Source organism: Fistularia commersonii, chromosome 3 (genome assembly GCF_037954325.1).
Source record: "Fistularia commersonii isolate RoL2024-O1a breed Wild chromosome 3, RoL_Fcom_v1.0, whole genome shotgun sequence".
In the NCBI taxonomy this organism is placed as follows: Eukaryota; Metazoa; Chordata; class Actinopteri; order Syngnathiformes; family Fistulariidae; genus Fistularia; species Fistularia commersonii.
Window position 1 is genome coordinate 24210350 of NC_141286.1, and position 17945 is coordinate 24228294.

The 17945-nt window shown below is 41.6% G+C and overlaps 1 long non-coding RNA gene across 1 annotated transcript; it reads right to left on the reverse strand.

Annotated features, from left to right (window-relative positions):
• Positions 1-1884: 1884 nt before the first annotated feature.
• LOC147235961 (uncharacterized) lies at positions 1885-17944 on the reverse strand. Its single transcript, XR_015105961.1, has 4 exons — positions 17166-17944; positions 15466-16790; positions 7942-8148; positions 1885-3032 (listed from the first exon to the last, which is right to left on the reverse strand). It is a non-coding gene; the product is annotated as an uncharacterized LOC147235961 (long non-coding RNA).
• Position 17945: the final 1 nt, after the last annotated feature.

The window sequence follows — 17945 nt, forward strand, 5'->3', positions numbered from 1 at the left end:
TAGGTAAAGTTGTTGATTTTCTAAACTTTGAAGAAAGAAAACCTGTTTTTTTCTTTATGTATTTCAATAACAACAGTTTGATATGTTATGATTTAATGCATATCTTTACTAAATGACAGCACATTACACGCTGTGCATTGTACTATATTACTTAACCAAAATCATTATTCAGCATTAATCATAATTCAGTCATCATTCACACATGTCATTTCTTAATTCCGTCATCTATTTTTCTTTATCTGTTGTTTACTCCATTCTCCAAATTATCCAATTTTTCCCTTGTTTGTTTTTGGATTTTTTTCATCCTGTTATTTATTTTTATCTTTGCTGGTGGTGTTGTTCCTTGTTCTATTTGTTTCTTCTATTTCATATTTATATTCATATTTATTGATATGGTTATTGTTGCACTGCTGTTGTGAATTTTTCCGATGGAGATCTAAAATACCACTTTTAGTAGTAGTATTTTATACAATTCAAAGGAGTATAGTCATTTGTAGATAAGCCAAAATGTACACATTTATGAAATTATTTCACATATGACTACATCTGTGTGGAATACTTATACATAACTTCTATAACTATACGATTGTAATCAATCATTCTTTATTCTGAAAATGAAAAAAACTTATTTATATATCAAATAAAAAATCTTAAATTCAGAGAAATTATAATCAAATATAATAAATTATTTATAATTATATAATAACTATTCATAGTTTTATATACTTTTTAAATATAACTATTCAGATTAAAAACATCAATGTGTTGGTTTTTATTTTAATCATATACAAAAATGCAAACTTTGATGTATTAATATCAATATATATGAATATATGAGAGACATACCTATAAAACAAAACATACTCATAAAAAAATAGACAATTCATGTAATTATAAAGGTTCGATATTTCTTAACATTCATATACAGATGACATATAGAATAAAAATGTAGAAACAGAAGAAATACACAACTCTTATTGTTATGAGGGTATGAAGAATTATACATTATATTCAATTTAATCATATTCACAAATATGCACAATATATACAGTATGTTTTTTAGATTATACTATACAAACTAAAGATATGAAAAATAATCACATATTCTCAAACATATTTTTCATTTCATGACATCATCGTGTCGATACGGACCTTCGGTCTCAGAGAGGCGAGGACCCGAGACCGCGATGACCGACGTCACGGCGTGGAAATTTGCGATTGGCCCTCCGTTTGCAACGAGCCTAAATAGTTGTTCAGTTTTAATGCGCGGGGATGCGACTCCTTCACGGCTCCGTGACTGAGAACCGCGTCCTGAGGCCTCCGTGTCCTGTTCTGTTATCGGCCCCGCGGGTGCCAGGGGCCGCTAACGTTTCTACAGCCAGCCACGTATGCAAATTACACGGCAATTGCAGATATACAAATATGTACCCACGGTCCGTGCAGCCTAATGGTCACCCCCACCCCCCAAACACACACACACACACACACACACAACCCCTGCTCGGCTCAATGGCTCATTTAGATATCGGCGCACTTTATTGTGTGAATAAGTCACGCCCGGCTTGTTATGACCCTCCAGGTTCCTGTTTCTGCTGTGTAGCTGAGATGTGTGGAGCTCAATTAGGCTGCCTGGCTGGCAGAGTTAACCCTTTCCTCCCCACTCCCACTCCCACTCCCACTCCAACCCCCATCCTGCACATCCAGGGTGCAGGTACAGTACGATGGGGGGGGGGGCTTCCAAGCAGGGATCAAAAGATCAATCCTAATACAGTGCTACCAAGCTGACCCCTCAGACGTAATAAAGGCGCCATCTTTCACCCCCGCGGGGCCGATTAAGATCCCCTCCATCCAGCCGTCTCCCCCGATCCCACCCCACCAACAAAACCTGCTATCTTTAAATTAGCTGACTCGCTCGCCCTGCAGGTAATTGCATTAGTTTATCAATGTTCAACACAATTTATTACTCGCCCTGCCACTCCCGGTGTTAATGTGCACGGTGACATTCCTCGGGAGAGGAAGGTCTTTGTGTTTTAGTACACGTGTGTGTGTGTGTGTGTAAATGTAAACACACTCACGTGGAGGAGTGAAATGGTATTTTATTGGACTGAAAAACCAGAGACTTATATCTGCATCTCTGCAGCCGATTGGTGGGGGGAAGAAAAAAAAAAAAATCAAAACTTGTAATCTATAGGCGACCCTGCCTCGGCTGCCTTCAGACGAATCAGACGATTCAGAGGAATCACATGAATCAAACGAATCAGATGAATCATTTCTCGGTGATCGTTACGTCCCCGGAACGTCTTTTCAAACTTTTCTCATCCCTGACAGCAGCCTCATATGCATTAATAAGTGCCTGAACCAGATTTCATGATGTCTGTGTCTGAGTTCTCTGGCCCTCACATCTGTATGCATTATGGATCTGTCTGAGGGTAACACACACACACACACACACACATACACACATGCACGGCTCTTATTTCTGCTTCCCGGTGTCATTACTCCTCGCCCCTCAGATGGATTATAGCCTGCTGTGCAACATGTAGATGAGCGCTGCTCCTCTCATTGCCTTATGGCCATCAGCCGTTTGCATATTTACTGCCAATGAATCACGGCGTTGCAGGAAAAAAAAAAAAATCCACGGCTACGTCGCCCGAACCCCCTCCTACCGTCGTTGTCGCCCGGTTTTCGCTTATTTTCCTTCAGCAGGCTCTCTCTCTCTCTCTCTTTCTCGGGTTCTTTCATTTTCCCAGTCTTTCCCTGCGCCTTGAACCCTCACCACCACCACCACCACCACCTCCCCTTCCCGGCTGCTTAATTAAAACATGTATTATTAATCCGTCCGTATCTCTGTCCATCCCTCTTCTCCCTCCGTTCGTATGACTGCTACATTATGTGTAAATTGTTTCGCTGTAATTCCCTTTTAATGTCTTGCTTGTAATCACTATTTGTGTGTGCGTGGAAGTGGAGGTGACCCAGATCCCGGGCCTTCTTTTCTTTTCCTTCATTTTTCTGTGACTCTGTGCCGTTTCGTCCTGCAAGACGAGGGTTTGCAGATTAATGACAAGAAACCAGTCAGATGCTGTGTGGCGGATGTCTTTGCTAACCGCTGTGGTCGATGGGGATTAAAACAGCTGGTTAGTTAGGTAGTTGGTCATCTGTAAACTAAACTCGTACCCAACTGCAAGATCGCTGGGATTTACTTTAACATCTTTTTCCAAGGGTAGTTTAATCACAGATTATTAAACATTCCCCTTGCTTGCTTGTGTTTTTTTTTTTTTTTTTTTTGGTATTTATTCACGAGCTGGTTCATCCAAATGAGAGAACAAAGAAAAGTTTTTTCCCAAAATATTCCATTTGATGTTACCAATTCAGAAAATATTCAGATAAATAAAAAAACATTGAATAACAAAGAAATAGATAAAGCAAAAAACAAAAAAACAGCTAGTCAGCTTGGTTCCTGTAAACTTAACTTATAGCCAACTGCAAGCCTGCTGGGATTGTCATTAAAATTCACTTAGTAGGCTCACTATTTATTCTTTCCTGATCCAATGGTCATTTAATCCCAAATTAGAAAACATTCCCCTCGCTCGTCTGATTCCTTCTGTCTTATTTAGTCATTTATTTTTGGTATTTATCCTTTTGCCAGTAAGTCTGAATGATAAAACATTGAAAACATTTTTTTCCCCAAAATATCCAAATTGATTTTACAAATCCAGAAAATATTCAAAAAAATAATAATAAAACAATAAAAAAACAAATACCAAATAAAAAAAATAAAGCAAAAAACAGCGAGTTAGTTGGTTTTCTGTAAACTCAATTTACACTAAACTGCACGCCTGTTGGGATTTCCTTTAAAATTCACTGAGAAAGCTTTCCTTTTCAAATGGTCATTTCATTTCGGATTATTAACGATTCCCCTCAGTCGTCTGATAACGTAATGGTGTTATTGATTTATTTTTGGTATTTATCCATTTGCTGGTTCGTCTAAATGCAGAACAAAGAAAAAAACTGGGTTGTCCCAAAATATTCCAATTGATGACACCAATCCAGAAAATATTCAAGAAAATAAAAAAATTAAACAATAAATAAAAAAATAACAAAGAAATTAATAAATAAAAACAGCGACTTAGTTTGTCCCCTGTAATCTGAATTTACAACTGCAAGCCTGCTGGGATCTTCTTTTATTTATTTATTAATTTATTTTATTTTGAAATTTGCATTATTTCTTGATTTTTACTTTTTTATTTAATTTATTTCTCTAATTAATTTTCGTATTCTTCTTCTTCTTCTTCTTCTTTCGGCTTTTCCCGTTAGGGGTCGCCACAGCGAGTCAACTTTCTCCATCTAACCCTATTCTCTGTATCTTCCTCTCTCACACCAGCTACTTTCATATCCTCTCTCACTACGTCCATAAATCTTCTCTTTGGTCTTCCTCGAGACCTCTTGCCTGGCAGCTCCAATTCCAGCATCCGTCTACCAATATATTCACTATCTCTTCTCTGTACATGACCGAACCATCTCAGTCTGGCTTCTCTGACCTTCTCTCCAAAACATCGAACATGTGCCGTCCCTCTGATAGATTCATTCCTGATCCTATCCATCCTGGTCACTCCCAAAGAGAACCTCAACATCTTCATCTCTGCAACCTCTAGTTCTGCCTGCTGTCTTTTGGTCATTGGAACAGTTTCTAGTCCATACATCATCGCTGGTCTCACCACTGTCTTGTACACCTTTCCTTTTATTCTGGCCGATAGTCTTCTATCACATAGTACCCCTGACGCTTTTCTCCACCCATTCCAACCTGCTTGGACCCGTCTCTTCACCTCTTTTCCGCACTCTCCGTTGCTCTGGACTGTTGACCCTAAGTACCTGAAATCCTCCAGCTTCTTGATCTCCATTCCCTGTAGCCTCACCGCTCCACCCGAGTTCCTCTCATTCACACACATATATTCTGTCTTGCTGCGACTAACTTTCATTCCTCTCCTTTCCAGAGCATACCTCCACCTCTCTAGATTTTCCTCTACCTGTTGTCTGCTCTCACTACAGATCACAATGTCATCCGCAAACATCATGGTCCATGGGGATTCCTGTCTAACCTCATCTGTCAGCCTATCCATCACCATTGCGAACAAGAAGGGGCTCAGTGCTGATCCCTGATGGAGTCCCACCTCCACCTTGAACTTCTCTGTTACCCCTACAGCACACCGTACCAGTGTCTCACAGCTAGCATACATGTCCTGCACCAGTCCAACATACTTCTCTGCCACTCCAGACTTCCTCATACAATACCAGAGCTCCTCTCTTGGCACCCTGTCATATGCTTTTTCTAGGTCTACAAAAACGCAGTGCAACTCCCTCTGGCCTTCTCTGTACTTTTCTATTAGCATTCTCAACGCAAATACTGCATCTGTAGTACTCTTCCTAGGCATGAAGCCATACTGCTGTTCACAAATGCTGACTTCTGCTCTCAGTCTAGTTTCCACTACTCTTTCCCATAACTTCATTGTATGGCTCATCAACTTTATCCCTCTGTAGTTGCCACAATTCTGCACATCCCCTTTATTCTTAAAAATAGGCACCATCACACTTTGTCTCCATTCTTCAGGCATCTTCTCACTCTCTAAGATCCTGTTGAATAATCTAGTCAGAAAATCTACCGCTGCCTCTCCTAGACACTTCCACACCTCCACAGGTATATCATCAGGACCAACTGCTTTTCCACTCTTCATCCTCTTCAATGCCTTCCTCACTTCACTTTTACTAATTTTTGCTACTTTGTGGTCTATAATAGTCACCTCTTCTACCCTTGCCTCTCTTTCATTTTCCACATTCATCAGTTCTTCAAAGTACTCTTTCCATCTTCCCATCACTCTTCTAGCATCTGTCAATACATTTCCCTCTCTGTCCTTTATCACCCGGACCTGTTGTACATCCTTTGCATCTTTATCTCTCTGTTTCGCCAACCTGTATAGATCATTCTCACCCTCCTTACTATCCAACCGAGCATACAAGTCATCATAAGCCCTTTGTTTTGCCTTTGCTACCTCTATCTTTACCTTTCGCCGCACCTCCCTGAACTCCTGTCTGTTCTCTTCAGTCCTCTCAGTATCCCACTTCTTCTTCGCTAACCGCTTTCTCTGTATACACTCCTGCACTTCCTCATTCCACCACCAAGTCTCCTTATCTACTTTCCTTCCAGATGACACACCAAGTACTCTTTTACCTGTCTCCCTGATAACACTAGCTGTAGTTGTCCAATCATCTGGAAGCTCACCCTGACCACCCAGACCCTTTCTCAACTCCTCCCTGAAAACCATGCAACACTCCTCCCTTTTCAGCTTCCACCATTTTGTCCTCTGCTCTGCCTTTGTCCTCTTCATCTTCCTTGTCACCAGAGTCATCCTACAAACCACCATCCTATGCTGTCTGGCTACACTCTCACCTACAACTACTTTGCAGTCACTAATCTCTTTCAGGTTACCTCGTCTATACAAGATGTAGTCTACCTGCGTGCTCCTACCTCCGCTCTTATAAGTTACCCTATGTTCCTGTTTTTTCTGGAAAAAGGTGTTCACTACAGCCATTTCCATCCTTTTTGCAAAATCTACCACCATCTGTCCCTCTGCATTCCTATCCTGGATACCAAATCTGCCCATCACTTCTTCATCCCCTCTATTGCCTTCACCAACATGTCCATTGAAGTCTGCACCAATGACCACTCTCTCATTTCTGGGAATATTCTGCATCACTTCATCTAACTCATTCCAGAACTTCTCCTTCTCTTCAGATTCACATCCCACCTGCGGGGCATAGCCACTAACAACATTGAGCATCACACCTTCGATTTCCAGTTTCAGACTCATAAGTCTATCTGACATTCTTTTCACCTCTAGGACGTTCCTAACAAACTCCTCCTTCAAGATAACTCCTACTCCATTTCTCTTCTTGTCAGTACCATAATAGTACAACTTAAAGCCTGCTCCTAAGCTTCTAGCCTTACTACCTTTCCACCTGGTCTCCTGGACACACAGTATATCCACCTTCCTTCTCTGCATCATGTCGACCAGCTCTCTACCTTTTCCTGTCATAGTCCCAACATTCAAAGTCCCTACTCTCAGTCCCAGACTCTTTCCCTTCCTCCTCTCTCTCTGCTTCCGAACACGCACTCCACCTCTTCTTCTTGTTCTTGTTCTTCGACCCACAGTAGCCCAATTTCCATTAGTACCCTGTAGGTCATCAGTACCAATGGCGGTCGTTGTTAACCCGGTCCGCGACCGATCCGGTATGGTATAGTTTTGGTTGTCTCGCATATTTGGTTTTGGCAAAAGTTTTACGCCGGATGCCCTTCCTGACGCAACCCTCTGCATTTATCCGGGCTTGGGACCGGCACAGGGAGACACTGCTCCGTGCCCCCCCAAGGCAGGCTTGGAGAGGCACGGGCCAGTGCCGCCCTGAGGCTGCATTAATTAATTTTCGTATTCAATGTCTTTATTACTGATACTTTAGTATTTTATTGATTTACTTTTATTTTTATTTTTTTAACTTATTTTTCTCAATTTCTTTTTTCATTTATTTATTTATTCTATTTGTAAAAAAAAAAACTTATTTATATTTTATTTAATCTTTTTTTTAATTTTATATATTTCTTTAATTTTATTTTTTATTTTCTTTCTTTCTTTTATTTATTTTTAGTTGATTAGTCCAAAGGTCCTTTCCAAAACTTTTCATCTATCCAGCCAGTAATCCCAATAGATTAGCCATGATGAGGATGTCAAATAGGACTCAATACAGCCAATGAATTATCAAACAAGAGGTTCGTTTTTATTGGAGTTCAGATCGGATAAGATCAGTTCGGGAGATTCATCGATCTCACTTCCGATCAACAGTCACATGAAGAAAATCAATAAGGCGAGATGTTTTTCCATAAAGCTCCTTACTCACCGTCCTGGTGTAGGATGGACGGATGTGAGCCGGGCCGAGAGGAAGCATCAAGTCGTGTCCAGTCAGATTCTTTTCCGGCACCAAACCAGGAGGCGGTTGTGTGATCATACTTTCCATGTAGAGCGTGTCTGCACCGCGCTCAAACCCAACATCTCTCAAACGTTTACCGGCGCAGAAACCTCAGACAGACCCAATGTGGGCGACTTTCTGCCTCCACCAGTTCGGATAGAAAGAGAGAGAGGATGAATGAGAGGAATGTGAGGGTTTGGAGGCACGATGTGATCGCTGAAATCATACAATAATAAATGTAATATTCATAAAAGAAATACAATTTTTTGAGACCTGAGATAGATCGAGGCATGCCCCATGGGAATAAAAGATGTGAAAGTCTAAGGACTCAGGAGAAAATATTTATTAAATATTTATTAAATATTTATTTATTTATTAAATGATTATTTGTTTTCTATAATAATAATAATAATTATTATTATTATCATTGATTATGATACAACATAATAAAATACATATATTTTACATATATACATATATACAAATACATATATACATATAAAATATATGTAGTATATTATATATGTCATATATATTATATATATATAAATGTATATATATATAATATAATAACAATGATAATAATAATTATAATAATAAATAAACTACATATCTAATAAATATATAAAAATAAAGAATTAAACTGTTTTTTATCAATAATAATATATCATTATTTTTATCATATGACATAATAAAAACATATATTAAATATACATAATTTTATAGAATATATATTTATATAGAATATATGTATACATAATAATCATATTGACAATAATCATTATTATTCTTAGTATACAATAAATATTTAATAAATAAAGAATAAATTATTATATAACAATAATATTTATCAATAATAATAAAACAATAATCAAAAATAATAATTATCATCATCACCATGTATTATAATAATAATAATAACATATAATTGTTGATAACAATATGACATATTACAATGATGAAAAAAATTAAATAATAACAATGTTATTATTAACATTTATAATTATATTAATACGCTATTATAGTATCATCATTATTATCATTATTATAAGGTATTATTATTATTGTTATCATCATCATCCTCATCATCACACTGTATTATAATAACACGTAATTGCTGATAACAATAATGATAATAATAACCATATGACATATAACAATAATGAAAATAATAATTCGTAATAACAATTATCATTATAACAATACATTATTATAAGCGTTATTGAATTAAAATGAATCTAAAGTAGATTCAAGGGTGAGCTCAAAGTCATGGCTGATTCTAATTCCACAGATCTCTGCTGAATTCCACCACATTGATTTATCTAAATTAAAATGATATTCAAATTAAATTAACTTCTAGCATGTTAAAATCCTGCATTCATCTGAGTCATACCAGAAGTATCCACTCACGTTTTTCTAAGGAAAAAGCATTTGTGCAAAGTATTTGTGTACTAATTATCTGTTATATTCTTCAGAAGATCGAATGAGCACCTCAAAAAAAGAAAAACCACCTGACGACTCCTTTGTGCAGGTCTCTGAGGAGAACCGACTCCTAAAGACTGGGAAACCGCAGTTTTGCCTTGTACACATTCTCTGAATAATTCTCCAACACTCTCACAGGTAATTTTATCCTAGCAGCAGTCACGAGCACCTGTCAACTAACACACGCCCTCTTCAGGTGAGGCACAATATTGCCTGCCTCACCCCATGACTTTTCTCTGAGTTCCCAATCAGCGAGAATTATTTTATCTTGCAAGCTAAAGAAGTTCCACAGCTTGTAGATCGTGGTGTTTTTTTTATAATATAAAATATCTTTCTACAAACATTCTATAGGTGATATACTAAGAAACAGGAATGATCACACGCCACGCAGCCGCGGTGAGCTCGGCTACTGCGCCTTAGCTTGCAGTAAATGCGCAAATTCAGCGAGTCTTTTCTAGAATACATTTAAAACATAGTTGGAATCATACAGAAAATACATGTATAAATCTAATCAGTGGAAAAACATTTTATTACCATCACTGTTTTTTTTCCTAATGACAGGTGAGGCAGAGCTTCACCTGCCTCCCCTGATCGCACGTCACCACCGGTGAAGCTTCTGCGTCTTTTTTTTTTTTTGGACTGTGGTAGGAACCAACGCAGACGTCAGGATAACACGTACATGATAAATGTATTTTAATCAATCACGTTATCAGCGTAAAATGACCCTTGAGAGTTTTGGGGCGGGGGTTCGGGCTATGGCTGTTTTTATCCTAACGTGAGAATACCCTTTAATGTAACGACGCTGGCTTCTGGTCCACCATTATCCACAAATATTGATTCCACCATCTCGTAAACAGGACAATTTTAAAACCTGCATCCTTCATTGTCACACAAAAAAGAGAGACGGATTCATGGAAATATCAGAATCTGGCTGGACGGCGGCCCTGGGGGATGGGCCTGGTGCCCCTGGTACCCCTGGTGCCCCTGGTGGCCCTGGTGGCCCTGGTACCCCGGGTGCCCCTGGTGCCCCTTCTGGGGGTTGCGGCCCTGCAGATGATTAACCGCGGCGAGGGACTTGACAACTTTTGTAGCGCGGGGGGGGGCATTTCCTCTCCGACGTTCGAGCTTCGCAGACACCGACAGATGAGTAATGGCCGAAAGCGTCGCGTCAGCCGGCTGTCTAACCCACTTCACAGCACCAGTAGGTAAAAGTGTGCAAGGGGGCCGGGGAATATCGTAAAAGAGTGTTTAAATATTTTAATTTCATTTGTCGGAGGAGCCCCTCCCTCGCACTCCATTACCCTGACAGCCATTCTTCATCAGCAGAATGAATGCATTATTCATTAGCACTAATTATTTTCACATAACGTCTGCCCCGATATATTTAACCTCCACATTACGCCCAGGATAATGGCCTTGTAAAATTGAATTGCGAGAAGGAAGTGGAGTCGGAAAGCTCATTTAAAGAACATAAGAGCCTGGAAAGAGAGTGAAGGGGGTGCAGGAGGGGGTTTTGTGAAGCAGCTGGGATGTTGGGGGGGCGGCGGTGACAGGAAGAGTGTTAAGCACTTTGGGACTCGGAGCACCAGAAGTGATGGGACATTTGTCTCTGTCTCATTTGCATACAGGGGAGAAGAGCCCGGTGGATCCCCGTCCGGATGAAAACTCACCCAAACAGCGCCCGAGGGGCCGCGCGACAACCAACGGCGTCTGACACCCGAACATTCGCCTCATCTCTTCCACTGCTTTGCGAATATAAAAACTCACTTTATTTTCTCATATCTAACCTCCAATAACTTCTGGATGACGACTCCATTGCTTACCGGAAAACATTACAGAAAGACGACAAATGTCTCTGTGTTGGAAAATTTGTTGTTGAGGCAAGACTGAATGCTTCCGTGTTTATTTTGCTAAAACCGGATCATCCGGGCTAATCTGAGTCAACATGTGTTAGCATGCTAATGTAGATGACGAGGACAGGAGGCTAAATATTAGCATACAGTTTTTTCTGCACTCATACCAGCTGTCATTGGGCGAGAGGCAGGGTTCATCCTTGACCAATCACAGGGGTGCACAACAAGTCACCCTCTACATCAGGGGTGTCAAAAATCAATTCTCCAGACGGCACAACAAGTAGGTTCTTTCACTGAAAAAAATTGCAGCGCATTTTTATGCTTTGTAAAATAATCTCGCGGGCCAGATTGAACCTGTTTGCAAGCCTGATCTGGTTTGACATCCCTGCTCCACAGGTTCTCCAATGAACCTCCTGCTTGTTTTTAGGACAATGAGAGGAACCCAAACAGACACGGGGAGAACATGGCGACTCCACACAGACGGGGGTGAAACAGGGATCTTCTCGCTGCGAGGAGGAAGCGCTCACTGCTGCGACGCCCTAACCGGGATAAACTCAGTCAACGTTTGCTAGCACGCTAACGTTGACAACCGTGGTGAGAGGCTTGGCAAAAATAAGCATAAAAACAGGACCTCGATTGTTTTTTTTTTTTTTATCAAATAAAATCATCTGTTTGGTCCAATGCATTTTGCCGAAACCCGAAGAACTCTCCGAAATATGACTTCCAGTATACTAACACGCTCACATGCACAATCTCCTCACATACGAGTCCGATTCCTTCACACGTTTCAGTTTGCCGTTTCCAGCACACAATTCTTTGGATTTCCTCTTTTTTCTGCGGTCACCGCGCTCGTCTCTGTGCGATAAGAGCGCGGAGACGAGGCTCCGTCTTTGTAGAAATGCAGTTTGCTTCACATGGAGGGGGAGGAGGAAAAAAAAAAAAAACATTATTCTCACGCCTTTTTGTGTCGGGCCCAGAAGGCAGCGCGCGCTCAGTGTAAAGTATCCGTCTCTCTGACATTTAGATTTGCCTTTTAAAGATGGCATTTTTCAAATGTGGCATCTCCGCATAGGTTTTCTACAGGCGACAAAATCATTCCCCTGCATCCCGCGCACGGCGCTCACCTAAGTGCGTCATTCATCCAACCACTTGGCTTTTGTTTTCTTTGAGAATGTCGACGCTGTTTCCCCACGCAAGCTACACATCGTCGGCCGAAAGTCATGCCGGAGGATCCGGACGAGCGCAGGTTGCGAGTTCCGGATCAAAATCGACACGAGGAGACTTGGATTCTTCCGATCGCAGCGACAAACATGGCGGGTCGAGGGGTTTGGACAGTTACGGATTTGACTCGATCTCCCTGGAGAGACTCATTTGAGTCGCCGACGTGGCTGGCGGTGAACCGTTATCTATCCCTCACCGGAGCATTTATCTCCAAATAATTTCCTCCACAAAGACGGTGCGGCGCGTTATGAAATATTCAGAGCTCAATTTTCCTGCCCGTTTCGGACTGGAAAAAGAGCCGTAATTACAAAATAATTCACAAAGTAATTCATTTCTGGGATTTCCGGCTGTCCGGCTCGAATATTTTGCACGGGATGAAGTCCGCTCGCTGGGATTTTTCTGTGGGATTACGGGCGGCCGTCCTTTTTAACTATTCATTTACCATCTCATCTTCAGTCTGGATGAGATGGTCGGGAGGAATGAGGCCCAAAAAGAAACCGCCACGATAATTCAACCTTAACTCACGCTGAGAGCGGAATGAGGCGGAATTAGGGATTTATTTTTCACGACCCCGAGCGCCGAGACTCCGACCTCCACGGGAACTCGCATTATTCTGACAGGTTTATGTTAACCCAAACTAATCCCATTCCATTGTAATATCGGACGTGGCGTGTTATAGCGGCGACAGAATGGCGACGGTTACGGCTCGCTGGCCGGAGATGGGGGGTTAAAGTTGGGTTAATGGGCCTCGGACAGCGGCCGCACACGGGGGAGGAACCTGCTGGATTTGTTGTTATTTAGATGTAAACGGGACGGCCGCGGTACGGCCGGGGCTATTTGGCCGACGTGCGCGGGCGTGACGAGGACAAGCATATTATATGCACGAGAATTTACACCTGTATGCGCGCCATAAAGTGCAGCACTGAAAGGGAGCCCCCCCCCCCCCCCCCCCCCACTCACTTAGACGTGGCCGTATATTTTGCAGAGGATAAAAACCAAATAGAAAATCTCCTTGACTCGGATTCGTCATTGGTAAATGAAAAAGATGGCGGCGCGGCGGTTAGCGCTTCCGCCCCACAGCAACGAGGTCCCTGGTTGGTTTACGACTGGAGGCTTTTCTGTACGGAGTCACCACGTTCTCCCAGTGTCTGCGTGGGATTCCTCCAGGTTCCTTCCACAGTCCAAAAACATGTGGGAGCTTCACTGGACGTGACGTGCTGTCAGGGGAGGCAGGTGAGGTTCTGCCTCACCTGTCATTATGAAAAGAAAACAAAAAAACAGTGATAATGCAAGATAAATATTAACATTTTTCCAATGATCTGATTTATAAATGTATTTTCTGTGTGATCCCGATCATGTTTTAAATGTTCTCAAGAACAAATCACTGATTTTGTGCATTTCCTGATCAAAATGTCCCAAACTGGGCTGCCTATAGAATGTTTGTAGAAAGATAGATTATACTATAAAATACACCACGACCTTCTACAAGGTGTGTAATTCTTTAGCGTAAGCACGTGTTACAATTATTCTCGCTGATCGGAAAATAACCCTTAGAGAAAAGTCACGACGTGAGGCAGAAAATACCGTGCCTCACCTGTAGGGGGCGTATGTGAGTTGGCAGGTTCTAGATACTGCTGTCCTCCTTCTATAAGCGATGTAGGATAAAATAAGATACATTAATGAAAATAAGGAGGACTTTTGACACAGAGTAACGGAGCTTTTGGTGGAGATGTCTCGAATTAAAAAAAATAAATTGTTTACAGTTAAATAAAAAAATGAGATGAGACTATCAGGAATAAGATACTCTTTGGAATTCTTACAATTGTAACTGTTATGCCAAAGGGAGAGAAGGTCTCTATGTGTGATTGCCTCTCGCCCAATGACAGCTGCCATAGACTCCAACCGCGATGCAGGCTGGGGGATTAGCGGTATACGGAATGAAAATTAAAATGATGTAATGACAATTTAAGCAGGAACTGATCACTTTTGCACAGTTGTTTGTGAGCGGTTTAACGTCTCTGTGATTCACAAGGGACAAGTGCAGGTTAAATCCCCCTATTGGTGTTATAAAAACATGAAATAATGAATGACAAAGAGTCAGGGATGCTCAAAACTATCTTGTCGTTATCTCACCGTGTGATTTTTGCCAATGACAAATAAAAGTATTGATTGACTGATTGTTTTCCATTACAGGTTTGCCTATAACTTGTTTCTTAGGAGTGATAAACAAATAATATTGAAACATGGTTCGTGCAGCCAGATATTTTTAATATTTTTAACGGCTCTATTTGGCGTGTCCCCCCCCCACCACCACCCTCGTGTTCAGTTCTTCCTTTTCTATATTTACGGCGAGCTGGGCCTCCTTCACAACGGTGATAAAACTCTTTCGAACCCTCGATCGAAAGCGATGCCTTTTGACAACCAGTTTAAATATCTTCTTTCCAGAAACATAATATTTCCATATGTATGTATATATCTTTTCCCATCCTGTTTATTTTTGTCATTGTTATTGTAACTCTGTTGCGGTTCCTATCCTTATCTGTTCTTATATGTTGTTTTTTTTTTTTTTAAATTCTGTCATCTATTTTTACCCTTGTTTTTATTCATTTTTTTGAATAAAAACCTCACCTTACCTCGTCTTGTCTTATCTTATCTTATTTTTGCAGTTTTGATCATCTATGCTTAAAGTCTGTTGATGCTATGGTGTAAATCAATACATTTAGCTGCAAACCACTAACTAGCTTAGCGGTTAGCATGATATCGCTACAAACACGTGAACCTCATAAATCAAAGAGACGGAGAACGAAGTCGATTCTGCAGAGCGCTCCCGTCCGGCCCAAACGTGCAGAGAGTCGATACGTCGCACCCTCGTGTCCGTGCACGTGAATAAACCGCTCACCTCAGAGCGGAGGGAGGATGCAGCCCTTTGCTTTCAGGCAGACGTGCGCGTTAACATCATTCATTCCCCCCTGAGAGAGCGAGAAAGACAGAGGGGGAAAAAAAAGAAACAGACAGCTCGTCGGTGTAATCAGAGACTCTGATGTTCCTCATTTTCTACGCCCAGTTTGTGATAAATTTCCGTCCGCAAAGTATTTCTGAATACTTTGCCCAAGGAGGTGTAATTTAAATAATATCAGTCACTGTGCCGCGGCGTGAATAAGAATCATGTCCGGGCTAATATCTCATCCGACTCGCGGCGGAGGAGAGACTTTTCTCCTGAATAACATAAGTGCAATAATTCACCAAATGTTATTACCGACCTAATTATAATGGGAAATATAGTCGAATCCTCTTCTTCTGCTTGAATTAAAAATTGATTAGCCAAATGATCAGTTATGTTAATGTCCAGGATTCAATCAGGGGAAAAAAAAAGAAAAAAAAAAAAGAACGACAACAGGGGGGGTGTTTTATGGTTTCATGGATTCCAATCACCGGACGGGTGAAATCCAAATCAGGTTTATCTTAAAACGCAAACTAACCTTAACCCGCCTCTCAGACAGACAGACATAATCCCGATGATCATTTCAATAAAACCGTTATTATAAATGCATCCGGTGCCGGAATCGAGAGGTCCCAGTCAGTCACGCTGCTGCTCCACGGTTACTTGTCTATTAATTTGCAGAGTGTGTTCCCGGGGTGTCGGGGTCCCCGGCGGTGACGTTCCCCAGCGACCGCCGCCGCCGAGGCCGCCGCACGAGGGGGGCCCTAATTAGACTCTCATGTGTATTTAATGGATTCCCTGCCTTTTGGTCTCGAGGAAGAGCTTGTGATGCGACGACCCCTGTGTAAAGGTCCCTCAACACCGAGGAGCCGCTTCGGGAGAGGAAGTCACCGTGCTGTACGAGTGTGTGTGTGTGTAAAAGGGTGGAGGGGGTGTGTGTATGTGTGTGTGTGTGTGCCTGAATACAACTCCTTCACTGACTTCATGCAAAACCGCAGCGGTAGGGTTTCTACTTTTGTCCGTCTCCGGAGTCTAGGGTTTCTCTCGGATTATGTATTAGCAAATTATTAAGGACTATGAACAAATGATTCACTGTCATGGAGAGATGGAATGAAATATAACCTCGGGTTCGACCGTGGATGAAGGAATCACACAAAAACAATCAGCCGGCGTGTTTTGACCTTTCCGCTCGAAATAAAATCGAAGTTTGACGGCGCGCTTCGGGTCGGACGCTTTATTTTCTGACGTGATCTGACACGGGATGCAAATGGACGGGACGCGATCTGGAAGAAAGGGAAAAAAAAACCAAAAGAAAAATGTGAAAAATGCACAAACTGGAATAAGAAGACGAAAGCGGGGGCAAACAAATAAAGCCAAACGTGCAAGAACGTCATGGCCCACTAGAGAGGTAGATGGCCACCTAGTGGCTAATAATTGATACTTGGGCAATAAGGGTAGAGGTGGAGGTGGGAAAGTCTCCACAGCATTTCTCACTCTGATTTATTTACTCATTTATCCTTTTTCTATTCTTTTATATATCCATTCTGCGAGAGGAGCACGCTGAGAACAGCCAACTTTTCATTTCCTTTTAAATTCGAATCGAAATCCGGTTCTTTTAACAGAGACGTTGAAAAGGGGATCCGAAAAGTCGGGCTTACCTTCACAACCCGAGGCTCCAGAACCTCAGCGTGACCCCAAAGCCGGAGTCCACGTCACACCTGCGGGATCTGAAACCTTTTTTATCAACACACACGTCAGAAAGCAGAGAGTTGAGACGATTATCACGACTTTAAAATTCCAATCGGGCTCTTATTGACACGCATAAAACTCCAGACACCTCAAAACTGGATGTTTTTTTTTTTCTGTAAAGCCTTTTTTTATTCCTCTCTTAAAACCATCTGAAGTTTCATGGATTTAACCGCTTGATTTTTTTCTTTAATCAGGCCTTAGAAAGCATGAGTGTTTTCCTGATCAGAGCAAAGTGATTAACAGGAGTGTTATTCTATGTGAACCCAAAGGGATTTGGGAATATTCATCCGGTTCTTTTGTGTCGGAGGGTGGGGGGCCCCCAAAATGCACATCGCAAAATAATAAAAGCACCCTCCCCTCTCTCCGTAAGATGATCTTTTTAGTGGAAATCTCCTAAATCCTTGCTCGCTGTTGCTGCAGCTGCAGCCGTTTGCATTGTTCTCCTTCCCCCGGCTCTAATGAGGACAAACATCTGGACTCGTCTCACAATGCGGGGCGCTGATGGATGTGACCCCCGCGGTCAGCCCGTGCCCCCAAACCCGCCAGGACACATAAAGCAGAGGCGCGGCCCCTGTTAAAGCCTTGCGCGGGAACATAAATCGGCCCTCGCTCTGCCTTAACTGTCCAATTTGCATGTCGCGAGGCCTCCCTGTGAAAAAAAAAAAAAAAAAAAAAAAAAAAAAAAAAGG